The sequence below is a fragment of the Callorhinus ursinus genome, unplaced genomic scaffold (genome assembly GCF_003265705.2).
Source record: "Callorhinus ursinus isolate GAN/ISIS: 27379988/994484 unplaced genomic scaffold, GSC_fseal_2.0 scaffold1, whole genome shotgun sequence".
In the NCBI taxonomy this organism is placed as follows: Eukaryota; Metazoa; Chordata; class Mammalia; order Carnivora; family Otariidae; genus Callorhinus; species Callorhinus ursinus.
This window is the reverse complement of record NW_027397063.1, coordinates 115,948,239-115,973,524: the sequence shown is the minus strand read 5'-3', so window position 1 is coordinate 115,973,524 and position 25,286 is coordinate 115,948,239. Positions and strand designations below refer to the sequence as shown.

At 40.1% G+C, this 25,286-nt stretch overlaps 1 protein-coding gene and 1 long non-coding RNA gene across 12 annotated transcripts in view; one reads left to right on the top strand and one right to left on the bottom strand.

The window, feature by feature from the left end:
- Window positions 1-662, bottom strand: part of LOC141373994 (uncharacterized) — a 62,642-nt gene extending 61,980 nt beyond the window's left edge. Inside the window, exons 1-2 of one of the 3 annotated variants that reach the window (XR_012380503.1) lie at window positions 534-662; window positions 244-395 (exon numbers count right to left, since the gene is read on the bottom strand). This is a non-coding gene — a long non-coding RNA (uncharacterized lncRNA). The remainder of the gene's footprint in view (window positions 1-243; window positions 396-533) is intronic. The other 2 variants (XR_012380496.1, XR_012380499.1) reach the window with 2 other exon arrangements.
- Window positions 663-670: 8 nt separating this feature from the next.
- The window catches only part of PPP2R3A (protein phosphatase 2 regulatory subunit B''alpha), a 214,616-nt gene continuing 190,000 nt past the window's right edge, over window positions 671-25,286 (top strand). For 6 of the 9 annotated variants that reach the window (XM_025881870.2, XM_073899698.1, XM_073899727.1 and 3 more), the window contains exons 1-2: window positions 671-835; window positions 1,321-1,416. The gene's annotated coding sequence lies outside the window, so the exon portion shown is untranslated. The remainder of the gene's footprint in view (window positions 836-1,320; window positions 1,417-25,286) is intronic. The other 3 variants (XM_073899719.1, XM_073899723.1, XM_073899703.1) reach the window with 1 other exon arrangement.

Genomic DNA, 25,286 nt, shown 5'->3' with positions numbered 1-25,286 from the left:
TGACTTCCTGTGGTAGTCACCAGGAGGATAATTTTGGGACGCCGTTCCCAGCCGCCGTCTTCCCTGCTATGGATGAACTTTTGTTTTTACCCACTTTACATAGCGTTAAATCTGGGGAGTGGTTATAAGGGTGTGTGTCAGAATAATTCATTAAGCTGCGCTTTGGATTTGTATGGCTTTCTCAATTTGTCTTAAATTTCACAATAACACTTAAAAATAAATCTCTCTTCCTTCAAAACTCACGCAACTTGTTCACTTCACAAGGAAATGTGGCACAGGTGCGGGCCACTGGGAGTATCGGAGTGACCAGGAGTGTCGGTCAGTAGCAAGGGCTAGGTGTCTGCCATCTCCCCCCTCAACAGAATCAAGCGGTCGGCTCCATGAGGGTAAAAGAACTAATGAAGGTAACAATAGCAACGATTACAAAATGACAATGGCAATAAAACCACAGTAATTACAAATCCGAGCAAGAGATTCGCATTCGACAGACGGTTGTAAAGCCCACAAATCCTGTCACCACGGGGCCGCCATACCGAAGACCCCACGGGCAGCGGACACCGCGGCTCTCGTGGCGCCCCTGGAGGCCCCCTTCCCGGATCCGGCCGGCGGGGTGGGCGGAGCCTGGCGGGCGGGGCGGGGCGGGGCGCCAAGCCCGCGGCGGAGGGTGGGCCCAAGGAGGAGGAGGTGACGGACTGGCGGCTGGGCGGGGCGCGTTCGGGCCTCAGCTCCTCACACGCCCCACTCGCAGCCCAGATCCCGCGCCCCCGGGAGTCCTGGTGGCGAGCGCCGTCCGCGAGCCGAGGCAGCAGCTGGAGGAGGAGCCGCGGGCGCTGAGGTAGGCGCGGGGACGCCCGCCGCGCGGCCTGGAGCCCGGGTGCCTCCGGCCCTGCGGGAGGGTGGTGGTGAGGCCGGGAGGGCGGCGCGCGGAGGCCCGAGCGGGCGGGGCCGGGGCCTGGGGGCGGGGACCGACCTGGCCGGCGGGGCCAGAGGGGCAGCGCGGCGCTGGGCCAGCGGGCAGAGCCGTGGGAGTCGGGGTTTGGGGTGGCGCGGGCTCCTGTGCACGCCCAGCTCGGTCCCGGGCCGTGGCAGCCCGGGAGATGTGGAAACCGCCTGCCCCGGGGGCACCCACGGAGCAAGGAAGGCGGGGGACGGCCTTGTCCCTCCCACTTTTGGGGCTCCCAGGCCAGTTCGCCCGCACAGCCCTCGGGAACTTGTTAACAGGAAAGCTTGGCAGAAAAACAAATGCCAACGTTTTGGAAGAACTGAGAGTCACGTCGTTAGGCGCTGAGGCTTTATTTTCCTTCCCCGCCCCCTGCCCAGCCTCAGCCCGACTTGGCCAAAGAAGGATGTGTCACCAGCTTGGGGCCTCGGGCGGGATCCCCGGCCTGGCTGAAAGCAGGAGTACCTGAAACAAAGGTAAACGGAGGCCGGGCACACCCCGGCCCTGCGGTGCGGCCGCCCTCGAACCACCTCAGTGGGTCTCTCCCGCGCCGACCCTGGCCGCCGCCTCGGAGGGGCTTTCTCCCGGGGGACCTCTCGATGGAAACCAGCTGGCCGGGCTTGGAGCTGATGTTGCATCTGAACTCTGTTGTGCTCACATTATTCCCAATCCCCCCAACTCTGGTAAAGCTTAAGGAAATTTTACCCAGTTTTAGTGGTCAGCAAATGTAAGGGAGGATAAATTGCTGTTTGTAAATTATAATGTATTTTCTTATTAGGAAATGGTCTGAAAACACGAAAAAGAAATTCTTAACACGTAAGCAAAAAAGTGATTTGTAGTGCCTTCCAAAATCTGAAGACGTGTTCCTTCTCAAATCATTTATGTGTACAAAGCATCCCCCCAAACCTTTGGTGCCAGGCATTTTTCTTTGTTCTTTATTAGTCTCAGGCCTCAGTTTCTTGTAAACAGAGCACCCAGTGCTGAGACCCTAAGAATTGCCATACTAGGTCAGGGCATGTGGATCCTGCTCAGTAGGCAGCAGCACTGTTTTCTTTCTTGGTGATACCATTAAAATTATCTCAATTTCATTCCTTTCAGAAATATCCATGACTTTTAGTGAAAGCCTTTTAAAAAATCTATGGACCACTCCTAATTTATACATAAAATCTGTTCATATTTTTGCATCCAAATGGCTCTCCTATCCTCTCTGACAGAAGAACTTGAGATGGTGTGGGGAAACTTGGATCTTTATAAATCTGGGAGCTCAGAAATTGAGGACAGGGGAAACAAAGTTTTTTTAAAAATAGAAAGCTTTGAAGAAGTCTTTATCAGGACCAGCCTGGCTGTTTAGTTCAAAAATAGTTGTATCCACTAACAACCTGAATATTAGTAAGTTAAAGATTTATTTGTATTCTTAAGTATTTGCATATTTTAAAATGTAGTTGACATTCCGGACAGTGAAGGGGTTATCTGACTTTATCTTAGTCTAAATTAATTTAACCTTAATGTTTAGCTGAAACCTGCCGTGCTAAGAGAGTGAGAGTTTTGTTTCAGCAAGAAGGGAATAAAAGAGATGAGTAATTTTGGAGTATGGAGTACTTGAGGGGGCACTTGTTCAAACCATGACTTTGCTTTTAAACTTTTCATAGGCTCATTACCTTTGGCAAGCATAGTCTCTACTGATTTAGTCCCTGTCACCTTTCAATACACAGCTAAAGCTTTTCTTAACATCTTCCCCCCCACACACACACCTTACCCCTCAAAAAAACCCACCGCCTGGGGTAGAGTTGATCCCTTTTGGGTATTACCGTTCTTTAAATTAGGGGTGTTCATCTCTGGTACTGTTGACATTTTGGACCAGGTAATTTTTTTGTTGTGGAGGGCTATCATGGTCATTACAGGATGTTTAGCAGCGTTCCTGACCTCTACTAAATAGATACCCGTGGTACCTCCCCCCACACACAATTATAACAAATACACAATCTACACAGTTGTGACAATCCAAAATACCTCCAGATATTGCCAGATATCCTCTGAGAGAGCCAAAATCACCCCCAGTTGAGAACCACTGTCCTAAATAAACTCTTGCCATAACACCAGTGACCCTGCATTGTCTTCATTTGCTTATGTGTTGATTTTCTCTGCTGTCCTAAGGTTGAGGGCAGAACAGTCGTTCATCTGAGGAAGGGCATACTTTGCCAGCCAGATGGCTAGTTCAGGTCTGGGAATGTAGTGGTAAAAGCAGCTGTGTGGTCTTTGCACTCCTGGACATTATAGTCTAAAGAGAGTGACAGATGCACACATGTATAATGATACAGATACCTCATTGCAATTGTAATAAATTCTGGGAGAAATAAGGGTACTCTGAGTACATAAAACAAGGGTCTTGACCTAGTTTGGGAACTAGGAAAAGTTTCCTTGGGAAATGACCTTTAAAGTGAGGTGGACATTGAAGGATAAATAGAAGTTACAAAGTAAAGCATAGGGGGACAGTATTTCAGGCAGAAGGAATAGGACCTTTTCTGGGAACTCAGAGGCCAATGTGGCTGGAACATGGAGAGTGATAGGAACAGGGTGAGACAAAATGAATCTGGAAAAGTTGGTAAAGGCTTTCTTTGAGCAGCAGTTCTCAGTCCAGCCTATTCATCAGAATCACAAGAGGAACTTAAAACAGTACTAGTGCCTGGCCCATTAAATCAGAATGTCTGCAGTGGATCCTACTTCCCTCCCCAGCTGCCGTTTTCCCCACACTTTCCAAAGGGATAACCACTAGTACTAGTTTTGTGTATCGTTCTAGACATTTTTTTTGTCGGCATTCAAGGAAATGCATATTCTTAGTTCCTCCTCTTGTTTACACAAATGGTAGCATACTGTATGCGCTATTCTTTTTTTAAAAAAGATTTTATTCAGAGAAAGATAGCACATGAGCAGGGGGAGGGGGGCTGGAGAGGGAGAAACAGGCTCCCTGCTGAGCAGGAAGCCCAACATGGGGCTCAATCCCAAGACCCTGGGACCATGACCTGAGTGAAAGGCAGTGGCTTATTCGACTGTGTAATCCAGGCACTCCTGTACACACTATTAGTGTTTGCAACAATGTCTTGGAAATCTTTCCATTTCAATATATAGTTTCCTTGTTCTTTTGAATGACCGTATAGTATTCCATTGTATGGATATAACCACAGATTATTTAACCATTCCTTTATTGGTGGACATTTAAATTGTTTCTAATAATTTACTATAAGGAATAGTACAGGCATATTGCCAGTTCATGTGTGTGAATATATCTGTAGGATAAATTCCTAGAAATGGAATCATTGGGTCTAATATGTACATATGCACATAAATATTGGTGTGTAAAAGGATCAGTATGGTCATGTTGGAGAGAATGGTTTGGAGAGAAATGAGTGCTTGTGGGAAACAACTGACCCTAATTAAGGTTACTGTGTGCTGTAGGCTGCATTTTGTCCCCCCCACAGTTGAATTTTGAAGTCCTTACCCCTATGTGACTAAACTTGGAAATAGAATCTTTGGTAGGTAATTAGGGTTAAACAGGGTCAACAGGGTGCGGCCCCAACTCAATAGAATTGGTGGCCTTATAAATAGAGGAAGTTGGAAAGGCCATGTGAGCTCACAGTGAGAAGGTGGCTATCTGCAAGCCAGGAAGAGAAACTGACCTTGCCATACTTTGACTTGGGACTTCTGCCCTCCAGAACTGTGAGAAAATACCTTTCTGTTGTTTAAGCAATCCAGGCTATGGTATTTTATTATGGTAGCCTGAGCCAACTAATACACAGTGGAGAGGTAGAAGAGAAAAATGGTAGCTGGGACCATGGTGGTAGCAGAGGAGATGGAGATGAATACAGGAGATACATTTAAGAGGCATAATTGAAAGGACTCAATGATTGAGGGAGAAATAAGTGAGTAGGATGACTCCCAGGCTTGTCCAACCAGGTGAGTGGGGGGGTTGTTATCTGAGGTAGAGAACACTGGAAGGATAGTTTTGAAGTGGGTATAAATCGCACTGGTGTCACACTGGTGAGACCTCTGAGTGGAGATTGCACTTAAGCTTTTGATAATTCAAATCCAGAGCCCAGAGGAGTGGGCTGAACTGGGGACCCATATTTAGGTGTGAATTGAAGGGTGTGGATGGAATTACCCAGAGCAGAGGTTGGGAATCTGTAGCCCACAGCTGAATCTGGCTTACAGATGTGTTTTGTTTTTCCCATGGAGTGTTTTTTGTTGCTTAATTTTGAGTTGCCAATAATTTAAAATCTGAAGATTTCCCATGAAAATCTAGATTTGGGCCTTTTCTTTAAAAGTGAGAAGATGTAGCACTACTGAGCTGGCTTTCCTGTATGGCAACAGTTGATTGGAGCTAAGTCACCACTGACCCCAGCTGCTTTCTAATTGACCAGAGAGTCCACCACTCCCTAAAACTTATGCCTGGCCTGCTTTGTTTTTGTTTTGTTTTTTTAAAGATTTTTATTTATTTATTGAGAGGGAGAGAGAATGGTAGAGAGCATGAGAGAGAGGAAGGTCAGAGGGAGAAGCAGACTCCCTGCCGAGCAGGGAGCCCGATGCGGGACTTGATCCCGGGACTCCAGGATCACGACCTGAGCCGAAGGCAGTCGCTTAACCAACTGAGCCGCGCAGGCGCCCAGGTGCCCAGGCCTGCTTTGTTTATTTACTTCTCTGACCCTGTAGGCATTTGAGTGTGGAATCCCTGCTCTAGGAAGAGAATATAGAACTGTGATTCTCATCTTGGCTGCACATTGGAAATATTGGATAATTTAAAAATACTGTTGCTCATATCCACACCAGAAACTTCTATTGCTGTTTACTTGTTCTAAATTGCAGCCTGGGAGTTTTAAAAACTCCTCGGGTGATTCCACTGAGCAGTGGAAGTTGTGTTGAGACCATTGACAGAGATTAAGAAGAGAAGAAAGCTCAGGCCCAGTGTTTCAAATTTGAGTAGAGGAGGGTGGCTCCAGGATAAGGGATGAGAAGTGGCCAGAGAGGTACCGTGGAGTGGGATCTTGCTTGCAGCTAAGATATGCAAACTTAACCCAATACACTTGAAGATGTTTTTAATTAGGTGAGAGAGAACAAAGTTTATTTTGCATGTATACTTACTGTTTGTTTTGTGTATACCTGTATATGTGTATGCTGTTCATAACTGCCTAGAGTTATGTATACAAAAAAACAGCTATGCTTTATTTAATGGGCCATTTAAAGGATTCAAGAGTAATTTAATCTATGCTTGACTTTTGTCTTAGGTGTTTACTTTAGAATCTAATTCCAGTTTAAGTTGTGTCATAAAAGGCATATTTAAAAATCAAAGAGTTATCAAGTAAAGATGTAGATTGAAAATGATCAGTTGAATTTGGCAAGATGGAGTCTTTGACCTCAGCAAAACCATTTTAGATTGGAAGAGGCAGAAAGCAGATTGAAGTGGGTAGAAAGTAAGGAAATGGAAAGGGTAAATGTTGGGGAAATCCTTTGAGTTCACCCTAGAAGGGGAGTGATGAGGGAAGGTCATGTGTCTTATATGTATGGTAGGTACAGTCTGTGTTGGTTACCCAAATGCTTCTGACTCTTGAGGGAGGTAACTGACTGGTTACCCTTCCCCCCCCCCCCATTTCAGAGGGGTCTTGCTTGTATTTGTTTTGGAAACTTTGTGCTTTCCACTGAGGAGATATTTTGCCAGGACCTTTGAGACTCAGATGTTAGTGATTAGGCCCTTAGTCTCTTTCTTATCTGAAAAGCCACAGGGCTCCTAAAGGCCAGCAGGGCTTCAGTGACCCTGACATCATCCTACCATTGAACTGATGAACAAAGATCAAATTGTTGTCATGTTGAAAATGGAATACTTGGCTATGTCAGGGAATATGTATCTAGCTTTCAGATTCTCAGGAGCAGTTTTAGCAGCTGTATTTTTTTCCATTTAACTTGATATTATAGCTGGTTTTCCATTTGCATATATGTAAAATTTCTCGTACTTTGAAATCTTTATCATTGATGCTGATTAAAGGGTATGGATAGAAGTTGGAGGAGACCCTCATTGAGCTCAAAGAGAACACTGAACAAACTGGTTTCCAAAAGGTTGTGTGAATGCTGGAATGTAGTTACCCTGAAGACCTTGGATTAGAGTGGCTGTCCAGAGTGGGTTGTCATGCCCATGACCTCTACACATCTGTCTCATTTCTGCCTCATTGGCAACCTTAACCTGGCATAAGAGGTTTAAAGAGTTGTGATCTACAGCAGAACAGAAACCATAGGGGTTGGAAAATGCCAAAGATATATTACTGAGCAGTGGGGTTTGTTAGTTGAATGCATAAGCCACATTGCTATACTCTTTTTGCAAATAAAAGTGTCATCCTGTGAGGGATTAGCCTTCATAGCTGCTATTAGTTCATCCGTTAGGTGGATGATGGTTGACTTCTGTATAAAGGATGCCTTTATGATATAAGTAACAGCCCTTGGTCTACAAAGGTTTATACTGGGAGTCTATGATAAGAAAATACTTAGTCTAGAAACTTCTATGTGCTTGGGCAATTGTAGGAATTCCACCATCATAAATAAAGTAGATAGAGGTAAGATAGAGGTAGATGGAGGGAAAAGTTCATTGCCAAGGTGGGCCAGAGCTTCTTTGGTTTGCAGAAGAAATAGGGTGGTTGAGTGGGCAGAAGACTTGCAGTCACTTCTTGGATGCCAAGTCTTGATCCGTCAAATGTCAGCTGTGTGATTTTTTTTTTTAAATTGAGTTAAAGTTCATATAACATTAAATTAATCAGTTTAACCATTTTAAAGTATACAATGCAGGACTTTCAGTACATTCACAGTGTTGTGCAACCATCACCATTAATTACAGAACATTTTTGTCACCCCAAAAGGAAATCCTGTATCCATTAAACAGTCACTCCCCATTCCTCTCTCCCCCTGTTCCCTGAAAACCACCAATCTGCTTCTGTCTCTATGGAGTTGCCTATTCTGGACATTTCATATAAGTGGAATCACACAAATGTGATTTATTGTGACTGGCTTTTTTCACTTAGCATAATTTTTTACAAGGTGCATTCATGTTGTAACATGTGTTCCTTTCTTTGAATAATAATCATTCCTTTCTTTGAATACTAATTCAATTGTATGAATATACTATATTTTGTTTATCCATTCATCAGTTGATGGGTGTTTGGGTTGTTTATTCCTTTTGGCTATTGTAAATAGTGCTACTAAGAGCATTCGTGTATAATTTTTTGCTTGAATACCTGTTTCAGTTCTTTTGTGTACATACATAGGAGTGGAATTGCTGGGCCATAGATAATTCTATGTTTAACTTTTTGAGAAACCACCAAACTGTTTTCCATAACATCTGCACTATTGTACATTTCTACTAGCAATGTTCTGAAGTTCTAGTTTCTCAACATCCTTGTCAATACTTGTTATTTCCTGCTTGTTGTTTTTTAAAGAGTGAATGAGAGCAAGAGAGGGGAAGAGGAGGAGAGGGAGAGGGAGAATCTTAACCAGGCTCCATTTCCAGCACCGAGCCTGATGCGGGGCTCAGTCTCACAACCCTGAGATCATGACCCAAGCAGAAATCATTCGGACACTTTACCAACTGAGCCACCCAGGTGCCCCACTGGTGGTTGTTTTTTTTTAAGTTTTTATTTTAATTACAGTCAGTAAACATACAGTGTTAGATTATTTCAGGTGTACAATATAGTGATTCAGCCGTTCTGTTCATTACTCAGTGCTCATCACAAGTACACTCCTTAACCCCATCACCTATTTAACCCCCCCTCCCGCCACCCTCGGGGGGTTTTTTTGGTTATAACTATCCTAGTGGGTGTGAAGTAATATCTCATGATTTTGATTCCTATTTTCTTAATGACTAATGAAAGATGTTGAGCGTCTTTTCATGTCCTTTTTGGTCATCTGTATATCTTCTTTGGAAAGATGTCTATTCAAGTCCTTTGTCCATTTTTTAATTGGATAGCTTGTCTTTTTGTTAAGTAGTTGTTAAGGGTTCTTTATGGATACTAGACCCTTGTCAGATATATTATTTGCAATACTGTAGGCTGCTTTTTCACTTTCTTGATAGTGTCCTTGGCACACAGGCTTTTAATTCTGATGAAGTCAAATTTCTATTCTTTTCTTTTGTTGTTTTTACTTTTGGTGTCCTATCTAAGAATCCATTGCCAAGTCCTAGATCATGTCGGTTTACCCCTGTGTTCTCTTCTAAGAGTCTATATTTTAGTTCTTATATTTAGGTCTTTGATCAGTTTTGAGTTAATTTTTGTATGTGACATAGGGTCCAACTCCATTCTTTTGCATGTGGTTATCCAGTTGTCCCAGCACCATTTGTTGAAAGAGATGTGGTTTTTTTTTTTTTTAAGATTTTATTTAATCTTACAGACAGAGAGGAAACACAAGTAGGGGGAGTGGGAGAGGGAGAAGCAGGCTCCCGCCAAGCAGGGAGCCCAACGCAAGGCTCGATCCCAGGACCCGGGGATCATGACCTGAGCCAGAGGCAGACGCTTAATGATTGAGCCACCCAGACGTCCCGAGATGTGTGTTCTTATGCAGACCCTGTGTTTTCTCATTTGTGAAGTGAAAGTGAATACTTGCTTCACAAAGTTGTAAGATTAAAAAGAGAAGATGTATGTTGAACAGTAAAAATGACTGAACAAATGATTATTTTAATGATTATTATATATTGTATATATCATATATATATATATTTCATTTGTTTAAGGCCCCTGTAAGTTAGTGTCCTTCAACAACCACTAGAAGTCTTCCATCTAGTGCATAGTGAGTCATGACATAGAGGATTGGGGACCATATTGTACCCTTGAGTACAAAGTCATATGGCCCTGATGCAGGAGGTAGTTGGAGAGATTGTACTTGTCCAAAATTGAAAGTATATTTTCTTGTAGAGCATGTGTTTGTCAGATTCTGTTGCTATTCCTCTCAAATTTAGGTGTTCTAGGTGTGTAAGTCATAGTTTTAATTTAATTTAATTTTTTTAGTCTTTAAAACTAAAGAGTTTTCAGGCATAGTAGGAAAATAAAGGCAGTTCTTTTTACTGAACTAAGAATCATCACATTTCACTCTATCAGCTTTTAAATGTCTAGAACTAAGACTTTTCCTGGTTCAATGGTTAGTGATCTTGCTTAGTTCAATCAACAAATATTTCTTGAGTTGCCACTAAGTGCCAGCCACTGTACTAAATACTAGAGATATAATGCCTTAACGTACGAGAACAAACTCTCGGCCCTGCATCCCCTTCTAAATCTGTTCCTTTCTACAGTTGTCTCACTCACTGAGTCCAGTTCCTTTCCACCAGTCCGTCTTGAGTCCTTGCTGATCAGGCCTTTACCTCCCCACCCCGACCAAGACCTCCACATTGCTAATCCATCAAGTGAGTCAGTCCTCAGTCTTTCTTTTACTTGAAAGAAACACTAATCCAGAACATTACTTTCTCTGGATTACCCCCACCTTACTAGAGGATTCTGTCTCAGTCTTCTTGCTAGTACGTCTTCATCTTCCCGATCACTAAAAGTTGGGATGCTGCTTACTTCTCAAACCTCAGTTCTTCCTTATCAACACTATTTCCTTGCATTTCACCCAGTCTTATCACTTTAAATACCATCTATACGCCAACAACCACATACCAAGGACTACCAGATTTTATCTCCAAGTTAGACCTCTCCTCTGAATCTCATACTCTAATATCTAATAGACATCTCAAAACTGAATTCATTTTCCCCTCCAAAACCCACCCTTCTTGTAGCCTGTCCCATCTCAGTAAATAGCAGCTCCCTTCTTCTAGTAGCCCAGGCCAAAAACCTTGGAGTCATCCTTGACTGTCATCTTTCTTCCTATATTCAGTCTGTCAGCAAACCCTGTTGGCTTTACTTTCAGAATGTATCTAGAATTAGTCACCAAAAAAAAAAAAAAATAGAATTGGTCGCAATGCCACTCTCTCTCCAGCTTCTGCCTTCTCCAAACCACCACCATATCTTACCTGAATAATTGCCATAGCCTAATTCTTTTTTCCCTGCTTTTGTCCTTGCTCTCCTACAGCCTGTTCTCAATGCAGCAGCTAGAGGGACCCTGTTAAAAGTAAGTTCTTAGCTCAGAAGCTTTATGCTTACCTTGTATACAAGGCCCTATATAATCTAAACCCCCACTTATCTCTCTGACCTCATCTTCTGTTGTTCACCCCTGTGCTTACTTTGTCCAAGTCACAAAAGGCACCTTGTTCCTCTCCAATAAACCAGCTAAGTTCCTGCCCTAGGGCCTTTGCTTTCCCCCAATATCTACAAAGCCCACTCCCTCACTTCCGTCGGGTCTTTGCTGAAGTTCACTTTCTCAAGCACTCCCTATCTCCTTCCCTTTCAAATCCTGCTTCTCAGTAGTCTGGGTGCTCCTGCTACCCTACCCCCTGAGACTGAGTGCTAAAGCTATCCCTCTCCCCGCCCCCCCCATTTACTTAATCTTTAAGCTTATATTTGAACAGAATCCCTTCAGTTAAAAAAGCGGTTTGAAAACTGCTTGTCTACGAGGTTAGAAATAAAAAGCAGAGATTAGCGGCTGTGAATGGAGATGTCATTAAGGACTTAGAAATCATAGCAAGGGCACACTTATCCTTTCCATTTTGTGGATCATAGGCACAGTCCTTATTTTACAGTCTTGGGGGTGGAGCCCTATAATACTGCTGCTATGACTACTGATGAACACAGTGCTCCTATTAGTGTCAAGCCTTCCCTCAAGCACTGTCGCTCAGGTGTCAGCATTTGTCTTCCTTCAACATGATGTCTTGTTATTCTGGCAGTTGGGTTGGAACCCCTTCCCCATGGTAGGCCCTGCTCAGTGAGCAGAGGAGGCTCATTTGGTGTGCTGGTAGCAGTATTGGGAACCATGAATTAAAGGCAGTTACGAGTTATATACGATAGAGTGTGTTGATTCTACCGTGAGATGCTTCATACTCTAAAGAAAAGGGCAAACATCACATCCAGGGATAGTTTCCCTAGATAGCAAGTTCAGAGGCTTCATCTGGCTCATTGTTTCTCAGCCTATCTGCAAACCTGCAGGCCTTCTCACCGGTTATTGTTATTAAAGGCTGGAATGGTGCTTGTTTTGATTTGCTGTTTTAAAAGACAGTGCATTATTTCTAATGAATTTATAACCAACAAGTATTATATAAATATATTCTCCTTGCCTTGGCCCTTTTCCTAGATGAGCTAATTCCCTAGATGACAAACAAGTAGATAAATAATGTAATTTCAGATAGTGGTAATAGTGCTATGAAGAAAAATAATGTCCCATAATAATGAACACTTGGGTTGTTTCTGATTTTTCCCTCTTTTAAACATTACTGTGATGAACATCCTTGTACTTAACGCAAATGTATGCTGTTTGTATTGCATAGATTCTGAAAGATGGAATTGCTGGATCATATGATCATATAACCAAAATTTTAATAGATGCTGTGAATTGGTTCACAAGGTGTCTATACTAATATTATCTATAATATAATTAAAAGCAGTAATGTGTTCCAGTTTTTCAATAAATAAAATATTTCCATTATTTTTTACTTATACTAGTAATAATTGAATACATTCTCTTTGTAAAAAAATTAACATAAGGCTAAAAATCCTCATGCCTTCTACCAATTTACAAATTTCGCCTCTTTTAAAAGTTTTAAAAACTCATGTCTCCTTTAAAACAAACACCTCACGTGTCCTTGTTTTTGCTTTTATTTCCCTGTGACTGAATATCTTTTCTTGAGTTTTTGACCATTTGTATTTCTTTTTCTGTTTTTTTGGATTGCACAACAAAGAATGCTAATTACCTATGATCCGTTCTTCCTTCATCTTTAGTAATGGGAACCCCAGCTTTTAGCCAGGCCCATTGCTGCCCATCTAGAAGACAACTTTCCCTGGCCTCCTTAGAGCTAAGTATAACCATGTGAGTTTCAGCTGATGATATATAAGCAGAAGTGTTTGGTATAACTTTCTGAAATCTCCTTAAAGGGAGAAGGCACTCTCTTCTTCATTCCTTACCCGTCTTATATTGGAACACAGATACAATGACTGGAGCTCTAATAGCCATCCTAGTAAATGAGGACTGTCATTGCAGCTCAGTGAGCCAGAAAACCTGGGTCTCTGAGCCTTTGGTGGAGCTGCTGCGTCAACCCTCAACTTCTTTTGCCTGAGCGAGAAATTTAACTTCTATCTTGTTTAAGCACTCTTCTTTTTGGTTTTTCTGTTATATGTGGCATAACAAATATTTATTTATAGGAGTTCTTTGTGTCCTAGATGCTCATCTTTATTATAAAAATGGTACAGTTTCCTCCAGTCTAAATCCTCTCCCTTTGTTTGTAATAGTCTGTAATTTTGATCTCAAATTTACCTTTCTTTGCCTTTATGGCTTTTGATTTTACTGACTTTTTTTTTTATTAACTTAAATCAACATTTTTTCCTGCCCTGAAAATCTAAACATAGAATCTTTCATTTTCTTCTACTTTTATACAAAATTTAGGTCTCTAATTCATCTGGAGTTTATTTTTATGTATAGTGTAACAGAGGAATCTTGTTTAGTTGGCCATTCATTTGGAATAATCTTTATAACAAGTAGCATGTCAAATTATCAGTTAATAAATTGCCATATATGCATAGATTGGTTTTAGAACTCTGTTTAGTTTCATTGATCTTTGGTTCTTTGCCAATAATATACTTTATTTATTTATTTTTAATTTTTTATTGTTATGTTAATCACCATACATTACATCATTAGTTTTTGATGTAGTGTTCCATGATTCATTGTGCATAATACCCAGTGCTCCATGCAGAACGTGGCCAATAATATACTTTTAATTACTATAGCTTTATACTGTGGTTTTTGGTGAGTCAAGGTCTTCTTTCTTCTTTTTTAGAAATTAAATGTTAAATAGTTATAGCACAATATTTGCAAAATGTGTAAGGTGAAGAGTATAACAATACAATGAACATTTGTTACCCACTGCTCAGTTTAAGGGAAACATTTTTTTGTTTTTGCCCCGCCCACGCCCCCCCGCCCAAAGTTGTCTTGACTCTTGCACATTTTCTCTTCTGTGTGAAATTTTAGAGTTAGCTTATAAATTGATCTTAGAATTAATTCATATCATTGAAGACAGTAATAATTGATATTATTAATAATATTAATAAATAAGGGCAGTATTAACTGCTTTTGGAAATTAATAAATTAATTATTTAAATGCTTTTCCCACTTAAAAACAGCAGTTTGAGTGATGTGATGTGAACAGTGGTTAGGAGATACTAGTTGAATGTGATTATGATCTCCAGTAGTTGTCAGTTTAGCATCTGTTTCGGTGGCTTGTGACCATTACAGTGTTTTTATTTTTTTATTGAAATTTAATTGACATATAACACCATATTAGTTTCAGATGTACAACATAATGACTTGATATACGTATTGTGAAATCATCACCACAATGTCTAGTTAACATCCATTACCATATAGTTACAGTTTTTTTCTTGAGATAAGAACTTCTAAGATTTAGTGTCATCACCTTTCAGATATACAATATTATTAACAGTAGTCACCATGCTATACATTACATACCCAGGACTTACTTATTTTATGACTAGAAGTTTGTACCTTTTAACTACTTTCACCCATTTTTCCCCATCCCCTGCCCTCCACCTCTGTCAACCACCAGTCTGTTCTCCCCATCTATGGGTTTGGGTTTTTGCTTTTTGTGAGGTTTTTTTTAGATCTCACATTAAGTGAGATCACACAGTATTTGTCTTTGTCTAACCTACTGCATTCAGCATAATGCCCTCAAGGGCCATCCATATTATTGCAGATGGCAAGATTTCCTTCTTTTTATGGTTGAATAATACTTCATTATGTGTGTGTGTGTGTGTGTGTGTGTGTGTACGTATGTACACACTACATTTTCTCTATTCATTTATCCATTGATGGACACACATACATAGGTTGTTTCCATGTCTTGGCTATTGTAAATAATGCTGCAATGAACATGGGGATATAGATATCTTTTTGAGTTAGTGTTTTCGTTTCCTTCAGATAAATACCCAGAAGTGGAATTGCTAGGTCATATGGTAGTCATATTTGTAAATTTTTGAAGAACCTCCATACTTTCTTCACAATGGCTGCACCAATTTACTTTCCCACCAACAGTGCACAAGTGTTCCTTTCTCTCCACATCCTCACCTACACTTATTTCTTGTCTTTTTATCATAGCCGCTCTAACGGGTGTGAAGTGATAGCTCATTGTGATTTTGACTTACATTCTCCTGATGATTAGTGATGTTTAGCACATTTTCATGTACTTGTTGGCCATCTCTACATTGTCTTTGGGAAAATGTCTATTCAGATCTTCTGCCCATTTTTTAATTGGTGTTTTTTGCTATTGAGCTGTAGGAGTTCTTTATATATGTTAGCCCATTATCAGATATATAATTTGCAAATATTTTCTAGGTTTCCTTTTCATTTTGTTGATGGTTTCCTTTGCTGTACAATAAAAGTTTTTAGTTTGATGTAGTCCCACTTGCTTATTTTTGCTTTTATTCCTTTGCTTTTGGTGTCAAATCTAAAAAATCTTCACCAAAACCAATGTCAGAGAGCTTATTGCCTGTGTTTTCTTCTAGGAGTTTTATAGTTTCAGGTTTTACATTCAATCTTCAATCCATTTTGAGTTGATTTTTGTGTGTGGTGTAAGATATTGATACAGTTACTCTTGTGCATGTGGTTTGTTCAGTTTTCCCAGCACCATTTATTGAAGAGACTGTCCTTTCCCCCACTGTTTATTCTTGACTCCTTTGCCTTAATTAATTGGCCATGTATGGGTTTATTTCTGGGCTCTGTTCCATTAATTTATGTATCTGTTTTTATTCTAATACTACACTGTTTTGATTACTGTAGCTTTATAATACAGTTTGAAATCAGGGAGTAATGCCTCCTGATTTGTTCTTGTTCAAGATTGCTTTGGCCATTTACAGTCTTTTGTGATTCCATACAAATTTTGGAATTGTTTTTCTATTTCTATGAAAAACACCATTGGAATTTTGATAGGGATTGCATTCATCTGTAGATTGCTTTTGGTAGTTATTGACGTTTTGAAGATATTAAGTCTTCCAGTATATGAGCATAGAATATCTTTATATTTATTTGTGTCTTCAATTTCTTTCATTGGTATCTTACAGTTTACAGTGTACAGGTCTTTCACCTCCTTAGTTAAATTAATTCCTAGGTATTTTATTCTTTTTTGATGCAGTTGTAAATGGGATTGTTTTCTTAATTTCTCTTTCTCATAGCTTATTATTAGTGTATAAAAACACAACTGAGTTTTGTATATTGATTTTTGTATCCTGCAACTTTACTGAGTTCATTTATTCTAACAGTTTTTCGGTGGAGTTTTTAGAGTTTTCTATATATGTGATGTATCATCTGCGAATAGAGACAGTTTTACTTCTTCCTTTCTGATTTGGATACCTTTTATAAAATTTCTTATTCCAGGGGCGCCTGGGTGGCTCAGTCATTAAGCGTCTGCCTTCAGCTCAGGTCATGATCCTGGGGACCTGGGATAGAGCCCCGCATTGGGCTCCTTGCTCGGGGGGGGGGGAGTCTGCTTCTCCCTCTTCCTTTGCCCCTCCATCTCACTCATGCTCTTTCTCACTATCTCTCCCTCTCTTTCAAATAAATAAATAAAATCTTTTAAAAAAATATTTTTCTTGCCTAATTGCCCTAAGACTTTTAATGCTATGCTGAATAAAAGTGGTAAGAGTGCTCATCCTTGTCTTGTTCCTGTTCTTGTTGAGTATGATGTTAGCTGTGGCTTGTCATACATGGGCTTTCTTTTGTTAAGGTGCATTCTCTCTACACCCACTTTTTTGAGAGTTTTTATCATGAATGGATGTTTTATTTTGTCAAATGCTTTTCATGCATCTACTAAGATGATTATAAGATTTTTGTCCTTCATTTTGTTAATATGGTATATTACATTGATTGATTTATGGATGTTGAACCATCCTTGCATCCTTGGAAAAGATCCCACTTAATCATGGTATATGATCCTTTTGTTGTATTGTTGAATTTGGTTTGCTGATACTTTGTTGAGGATTTTTGTATCTATGTTTATCAGCGATATTGGCCTATAATTTTCTTTTCTTGTAATGTCCTTGGCTAGTTTTGGTATCCAGATAATGATAGTCCTGTAAAATGAATTTGGAAGCATTTTCTCCTCTTCTATTTTTTTTGGAAGACTTTGAAGAGGACCATTATGCTGTTTTTAGTTGTTGTTCTTAGTCGCAAGTTTAATTTGTACTCATAATTGGCTATTGCTTAAAAGTGGAACATGTGTGAAACACATGTCAAAACATCATAAATTAGTGAGGAGCATGAAAAATAATTCTGAAGAACTATTTCAAGATGTCCTTTATGGAATACATAAGCTGTATTCATCTGATCAAAATTTTTATAAAACATCAAGATGTCTCTAATACTAAACAAACTACATGATTAAAGGAAGCTGGGTAAAGGGAATAAGGGAATTCTCTGTTTTATCTTTGCAGTTCTTCTGGAAATTATAACTATTTCAAAATAAAAGTTTTTTTGAAAAAAATTATTATAGCCCCCTCCTCCTCTCCCGATGCTCCTCCCCCCACCTCCCTCCCCCCCGCTCATGTTCTCTCTTGCTCAAATAAATAAAAAATTAAAAAAATTATTATAAGTTTAGAAACGTTAGCCAGGCATACCTTATGTTTAAAGGTATACCTGTATTCATACATGCATATAATTGGCATTTGCTATTTCCTATTCTTAAGGTCACTCTAGAGAAAGTAATTTCAGATTGGTTCAGTAAATATAAATAGCAAGGTAAAGATTATGCTATTGAATCTCATGAAATATAGAAGGGGCCTAATCAAATTAAGATGGATTGTCAGTTGAAAGACTCCATGTGGTATTAAATAAGGAAGAGGTTTGCTTTAAAATTTTTCAACTTACTATATGCTGGTATTGTAGACAGCTGGATGTTTATTTTATTATGATTGATCATCCTCTGTTTAGGTATTTAAAATTCTAAAAAGGAGAAATTTAAACACTTGAAAATATGACAAAGAAAAAATATGGGGTTATTCTATCCAATTTGGCTTTTCATTTATTGGTAATAAAGATCTACAGTGTACTATTTGCTGAGAACTTCTCTCAAAGAGTAGCATGAAACCATTTCTCCTACCTTGACATTTAAAAACTAAACCTCCAGCTTATGGAAAAATCCCAAGTATCAGGTTTAAAAAATCAGTTTGTTTATTTTGGATGCTATAATGCAAATTAAATTTCAGCCTACATTTCAACATACATTTGGTGCTAAGTCCCCATCCTTTAATTTAATACATTTGGTTGGGGGCGCCTGGGTGGCTCAGTTGGTTAAGCGACTGCCTTCAGCTCAGGTCATGATCCTGGAGTCCCGGGATCGAGTCCCACATCAGCGGGGAGCCCGCTTCTCCCTCTGACCCTCCCCCCTCTCATGCTCTCTCTCTCTCTCTCTCATTCTCTCTCTCAAATAAATAAATAAAATCTTTAAAAAAAATTTAATACATTTGGTTGGTTGGAAATCCATCTTTTAACTTCTTGATAATTTCATTGGACAACATATGATTTTCTTTACATGACAAAACAGTTCCTCAGTGAGTAGAAATCAAAATTTGTCCTTAGATGTTATCAGTACAAAGACTTTGCTATGTGAACTTTATAACAAATCTTTTAATAACATATTGATCTAAGATAGAATATTTTTACTTAAATTTGCTTTATCGTGTCATACAAACTTTTTAAATGATTTTTAAAAATTACTAAGGAGGGTAGCAGTATTACTTTTTGTTCATTAGTCAAAAAAGCACTGATCTGCACTGTAGACCTGATTACTGAAATTATGCTGATTGATGTCAGATTGGGCCTAGGTTTAGAATGTTCAGCCTGGAAAAGGTGTAGAGGGACAGGATGTTATCATAGGATGAGGCCCTTTAACTGAAGGGCATAGCATTGCTGCTCACTTTCAAGAGGGTAATAATTTCCCCCTTTCGATCCATGTTGTTGCTTTGGTCTTAAGAGTGGGCAGATGGGCATGTGTATTGCTCAACTGCCTTCCTTCATTATAATCAAAGATTAGAATGTTCAAAAGATTCTGAGCACCTAAAAACCATGGTAAGTGTTCATTTACATATGATGGAGGTTTTTTTGACTACAGATTTAATGAAGAGAGTGACCAAGAATGGAAGGAAATAAAGTGTTATGAAAGCAAGAGCTGAAAGAAAAATAGAGGATGAAGTTGTATGAATAGAATCAGTGAAGATGTATGTTTGCATGTCAGAGAAATTGGTTTTAAGGAATAAATATCCAAGTAAAAGGTGTTTATAGTAAAAATACACAGGGAAATGAAACATGCATGTCTCTCTCTCTGTATTATGTCTGCTCTACTTAACACCAGCTTCTCCTACCGTGTTGCTTATCATGGATGCCCCAAAACAGTGGCCTTAGTCATCAAATCTATAGGACCTTTAAGACCTAGAGCTCTTAGCTAATGACAGTGTTTCCGTGCTTCAGTTACAAATCCCCAGGAGAGAAAATGTAATTGGCTTGCCTTAAGTCAGTGTCCCAACTAAATTTAACCAGGAATGGAAAGTATATGATGCATAGAGTTGCCCCATTGAGCCTGTAGACAAGGTAGATCTCTAAAAAGTAATGACATCTCTTATTCAGTTATAGAAGAGAAAAGACTTGTTTTAAAAGGAATTAATTGGTTCCCTGAGCTCTGGGGGGAAAAAAAAGAGAGAGAGAAGTGTAAAATATCTATCCCTCCAAGAGAAGAATGGCAGCAGTATAATAGGAAAGGAAGATTAGGCCAGTCTACAACATGAACAACTGCCCATTCTGTAGCCCTAGGCAGCTTCGTTACCCCAGTAATCTTTGCAGATGATTCCTACCCAACAGGAATGGGAACCCTAGGAGATGAGATGCAGTAAATGACTAACTTGAGGAATATAACCAAACATCTCCATACTACCTGTACTGTAATGACTGTCAAGATATACCTTGGGCCAAAGCCCATTACCTGGCTACAGTCATGATAAAAGTCTATTTTGGTGGATGACAAACAAAACTGGGGATACCTTTTAATTTCCATTCATATCACCTAGCTTGTTAACCACTGATAATCAAATGTCCTAGTCCCATATAGTGGGAATTGGTTTGTCTTGACCCCTTCATGCATAGCACCGTAGAGTAGTAGCAAGGGCATTCATAGGAGAAGCACCACCACAGGTAGGTGTACTGAGTGACAGTGCTACCAACAGAAATTCTTAATGGTCTCCAGTTATCAGTATGAATGTGTCGCTTTTCCAAGACCTGGTTGACAAAATGTTCTGAGATACTTGGGTAAGCAAATACCTATGCAGAAACGCATTCTCCGGGGATTTGGGTGTAGGTTAGCTATAAGTTTGGAGATCATGGTGATCCAGGGCCGTCCTTACTGGGTGAGCCAGAGATCAATTTGATGTGTAGACTTTTTAAAAGAACTTGCCTAGTTCTGGTACAAGCATAATTAAGCCTCTTGTTTGCTGTCTTTCTGAGTGTGTATGTTGGGAGGGAGTGCTGGGTCATGCACTTTTAGTGGATTGTTTTTTGTACTTTGCCTCTCAGTACTAGGGCATTTGTGATGGAGGCCAGGAGTGCTGGTCTTAGGTTCAAAGCATATGCTAAACCTTTTCATCAGGTAAAATGCAAGATTAAGCTGAGCAGTTATCAGAAATGTCCAAGAGGGCTACTTCATCCTAGATAGGATGAATTGAATCAGTCCCTCCTTAAACTGGTTATAAAAGGTGACTTTTTTCCTAGTCCAGGTCTTGGCCAAGGAAAACAGAAATGGTAGCATATTAGCAAATTGCCTCCCCTCTTCTTCCTTCTCTTCCTCATTAAGTGCTTTCTCTATGCCGGGCACTATTCTGGTGTTGAGAGACAGTGGTGAACAAGGCAACAAGGTCCTTGCTTTTGTGGAGTGTTCATTCTATTGCAAGGATAATACAGTATGTGTAAACAGTAAAACAGTTTCAGGTAATGATAGGTGCTATACAGACAGTAAACTGGATAATGGAGTAGAAACTAATGAGATGAGCTTGGTCAAAGGCGAGGTACAGGCTGTTGGAGGAACTGAAAAAAGGCCAGGCAGGACAAGATGAAGTCGAGGAAATGGTAGGCAGATTCTGGAGCTATTTTAGGCTGTGGTCGAGGAGTTTAGATTTTGTTCGAAGTGGAGCATTTTAAACAGAAGAGCAATTCACCCTGATTTTTATGATTCTTGTGCTGTTTGGAGAATGATTAGGGTATGGAAAGGCAAGAGTGGAAGCAGAGACCAAGCGAAGGCCATGACAGTAGTTGCAGGTGAGAGATGGTCATTTGGACCAGGTTCTAGCAGTGAGAAAGTCAAAATTGAGAGAGATTGGAGATTGGGTTGACAGGCCTTACTGAATGAGTTTATATTCCAGATATGGCCTACATTTATGGCAGATAGCCATTCCACTTTTATGGACTTCTAAACACCTACCAAGATACCTGTACAATGCCCCAATAATGTATTCTGGTTGTGTATGTACTGGGCTGTTGGGTTGTCTGTACAATAAGTAATTAATAGCAACCCTTGCTTGGGCCTGATCTTCAGGATACAGGGATCCCTCAGTACTACATGCAGAATGTCAGCTGAATAAAAACGTTGGGAATGTCTCAGGGGTCTTATCATACTCGTCAGGGTACCTGAGGCCAAATAACAAGTTGATGAGGTAGGCTTGGTGGCTTCCCTGACCCTAGACTTGGACTTGTCAGCTCAGTCTGACATACCAGATGTATGACCAGCAAATAAAAAGCAAGTTGTGAATAACCTCACTTGCTCTATTACAGCAGATAGCTTTCTGTTTATCCTCAGCCCTCCTGCTCTCAAATTTCTGACTCTTTGCTCAACCTCCATACCTGCTGTTGGACTGTTGGTTTAGACTCCTATTATGTCTCTCTTTGGCTTCTTGCAGTTGAACCTTGCTCTCAGCTTTGCTTTCCCATCTGATCTCAGTATCGTCTTCCCCAGCTGCCCCCATCCCCGCCCCAACACTCCTATCATGATATCGAATGAAAAATTTTCTGCTGAAATCGTAGCCATAGAACCTCACTAGAGGTGGTGATTCAGACTTGTGCCTCAAGGGTGTTTTTTTATTTAGGTACGACTCTTGAGCCCACAGGACTACAGCCTTTTGCCTGAAACTGACTTGTAGGCAGACAGTGATTTATGAGCTCTTTCAGAGGGCAAGCTCAGAGATTCATTGGATCAGTGCAAAAATAAATTAATGATTTTGTTTGTGATAAGACCTCACCTAAGATATGTCAAGGTTGATTATTTAGAGGGTATCAGTGGAGCCAAGAAATAAGATCCCAAGGTGTATCCAGGACAAAAACTAAGAAATGGGGAAACAGTGTGTTCTGTTGAGGGACACATGTGCGACCCAAAGGAATGCATGTAAAAACTGAAAGTTGTCAGCTCAGAAGAATCTGTGTATCCTTTTTACCTGGAGATATTTCCATTGGGGTTTTGCCCTGTTCCCCTGCCCCAGTTGAATTTTGGGGCACTCCACAGCATCTGACAGTTCATACATAAAAAAAAATTGTTGAATCCTCTTTTATGCTGTGTACTGGCTACATGTGGCAGAGATGAGGATGAGTAAATTGCAGTGGCTTTCTGACTCATCTCTGCTTCATCCCTGATTTATCACACTGCCACCCAAATCCTATCATCTCCTTCCTGAGAAACTATAGCAGTGCTATAAATGCCTAATAAATACTTTATGAATAAATGGAAATTATTTCCACGTTTCTTCTATTCAGAGAATCTTTGCACTGTGTCTTTGTATTTATGTGTTTTCTCCAAATCTATTTCACTCTTATGTTTTTAAGTTAAATTTTTTTTCTTGCCCTTATATTTGCAGCTCTTCCACATTCAGAATCTTCTGCATTTTCCATTTCCCTCCTGTTGATTTAATCTCACAGGTCACTTGTTCTGAAAAAAAAATTATGCTTTATTTGTGGCATTATGGCATGTCTTGTATGTAGTTCTATTTCTGGATATGATGCCTTTTGTGAATATTCTTTTAATTATGTCTCAATCAGTTTTATTGTTGAACAAGCTCACTGTCTTAATTATGCTTATAAAGTTTGGTAATATATACTTACAGTAATATACTTATAGTCTGGTAATGTACTTATAGTCTGAAGTTCAGATAGGTAGCATTAATGTTATTCATTGGTTTTATGAGTCTGACTTTAAATTTTACTCCATTAACTTTATCTGTTATGATTTTCTTTTATATGCCTATTTTATGTGTCACAATTTCATCACTCGCTAATAAATTTATTTGGTTTTCAAGCTTCCTAAAAAACAAAATTAGGGCTAAAAAAAACCCTTGTTTTTTCTATTCAGGTTACTACAGTAACTTCAGTGTTCTGTATCCTTCCTTCCATCCTTTCTTCCTTCCTTCTGTTCTTCCTTTCTTCTTCTTAATGCCTACTAAGATTTCGAGATAATACTTTTCCTAGAAATTGGGAAATCTGGGATTATGGCAGGGACTCAGGTACTGACCAGCCCAGCTCCTTTAGTCTTGATATGGATACGGTATGGGACAGAGGGGTTTTAATGTTCAAGAAACCTGGGCCCAGATCCGTTTTTTTTAACTTCTCTTAGCCTCGGTTTCTTCATCTGTGGAATGCAGATAACATTAACCTCAGTGTTGGCATAAGAATTAAATTAGGTAATGCATTTAAGTGCTCAGTACAATACCTTGCATAGAAGTACTTTAAAAATGATAACGTAATAGTATTAATCTTCCCTTTAACCCAGTATAAGAAGGGTCAGTCACCATAGCAGCATGCCTCTGCCTCTACCCCTGCCCTTCACACATTCCTCTCCCTCTCATCTAAGGAATACAAGCCCAAGACCCCAAAAAGAGGAAGCATACCTAGTTCTTACTTTCTTGAGCTCCTTGTTACCTGTTGTTAACGGTAGCATGAATTGCTCCAGAGGTAGTCTTGTGCCTGATGTATGACCATTCCCTTGACTCTGTCAGTGGGGGCCTGCAGAGTGGTGGTCTTACTCTGAACTCAGAGTAAATTTTTGGTAAAAGATACTCCTTCGGGTATATGGTTATTAAAATATACTTTTAGATGTTCTAAAGGCTTAAGGTATGACCATGGGGAAAAGTGGCTGAATCAGGGTAGAAAACAGTATCAACAAAATTATTATTGTGGAGGAAAGGTCAAGAAACCGAGAGGCCAGGATATCAGATGGATTATCTATTTGATGTAGAAATCAGTTAGAATATAACAGAAATAGTATTGGAGTGACAGTGAGCCAAAAGCTAAACTCATCAAGGAATAAAAGGGAGACTTAAATACCACAATAAGGAAGGACAGTGGGTGGTAGAGCCTAATGATACATGACTCAAAGCAGGGGATTTTGGGGAGAGGGTGGAGGGAGAATGCACTGGAAGTTGGAATGAGGAAGCAGAAAGGCACTTACCAGGCCTCCTGTCTGAAGGGTATGGAAGAGAAAAAGAGAGGGCTACAGGGAAATCAGCGTCCTCAGGGGAAAGCCCAGCGCCCAGTTTCAGTTTGAATAAGAAGGAAAAGGAAGGCTTTCAAGAAGAGGTCCGGGATAGGAGGTTTTTGCTGCTATCCACCCAGGAGTCGCACAGGGCTCAGTGGAAGGGTTAGGATTCCAGGAGATAGGGTAGAGGCTTAGATTCCATCATCAGTTGTTACCGTATGTCCCTTGCATACATCCTTAATTCCTTTGCCTTTCTCTCACTTCAGCAAGCATTGCCTGGCTAAACTATAGTACTGATTAAATCCAGGTCTTTGCCTAGTCCATTCCTGTAAAACCATGCTGCTGAGCTTGCATTCAATTAATGACCATTCAAGTGGGCCCATAATGTTGCCTGGCAATCATACTAGATTTCCAGTCATTTTCTATTTCATTTCCTCCTAAATGACTGTTGCATGTCTTCAGTCTCTTCATGTCTTCACCATCCCCTCCCCATTTGTCACTTTCAACTGATGACCTTGCTTTCTATTTCAGAAAAGAAACAGGAAAAAAAGAGCTTTCACAGGCTTTTAGCACTCCAGCTGCCCACTATCTGCAGCAGTATTCATATACTCTCTTTCTCATTGCTGTGAAAGAATCAGCCTAAGTGCTTCATAATTCTTTCTCTTATATCAGTTTTCC